The following is a 1,058-nucleotide window of genomic DNA, read 5'->3' on the forward strand; positions in this document are numbered from 1 at the left end:
CATTACAGTTTTCCATTCTGTTGGTAATTCAGTTTCCAAACACCCAAACAAGCTTTCACAGCACCATTGCCAGATATTCCATCTAGCCTCAAAGTCCCTGTATATTGGCTAGCTAAGTATCATCAGTTGGAATTACTCCAAATAAGTTCAGGAGATCCTGATACAGAATGGGAAGATATGTATAAGAAGGACATTAACATGGAAGAGTTTTCTGGACAGTCTAAAAGGCAGTGTAGAGGCTACTTGGAAGGTAACCTCTAGTGTAGACTTTGGTACAGTAGATTTGCTGCCATGTCTTTCATCTGAAACTTTGCACCAATCTTAGCTTGTCAAATTGGAGGATTGGGCCAAAAGAAATCTCATGAGGTTCAACAAGGACAAGTGCAAAGTGCTGCACTTAGGATGGAACAATCTCATGCACCAGTACAGACTGGGGGCTGACTGGCTGGGCAGCAGCTCTGCAGAAAAGGACCTGGAGGTTACAATGGACAATCAAGCTGGATATGAGTCAACAGTGTGCCCTTGATGCCAAGAAGGCTAACAGCATCCTGGGCTACATTAGTAGGAACATTGCCAGGAGATCGTGGGAAGTAGTTATTCCTCTCTATTCTGCTCCAGTGAGGCCACCTTGGAGTACTGTGTCCAGTTTTGGACCCTGTACCCCTTACAGAAAGGATGTGGACAAATTGGAGAGAGTCCAGTGGAGGGCAATGAAAATGGTTTGCGGGCTGTGGCACATGACTCTGAAGGTGCCGGGGGATTGGAAACTGGCTAATGTGGTCCCTATTTTTAAGAAGGGGAGGAAGGAGGACCCAAGTAATTATAGGCCTGTAAGCCTCACCTCGGTGCTCAGGAAGCTCTTGGAGAGGATCATCAAGGAGCATATCTGTGGGGGGCCTGCATGGGAGATCATACTCGGGGGCAATCAGCATGGGTTCACCAAAGGCAGGTCCTGCCAGACCAGCCTGATTGCCTTTTACGACCAAGTAACTAAATCCTTGGATGATGGTGTCGCTGTGGACATAGTCTTTCTAGACTTTAAGAAGGCCTTTGACACT

This window comes from Alligator sinensis, unplaced genomic scaffold (assembly GCF_000455745.1).
Source record: "Alligator sinensis unplaced genomic scaffold, ASM45574v1 scaffold597_1, whole genome shotgun sequence".
Lineage (NCBI taxonomy): Eukaryota > Metazoa > Chordata > Crocodylia > Alligatoridae > Alligator > Alligator sinensis.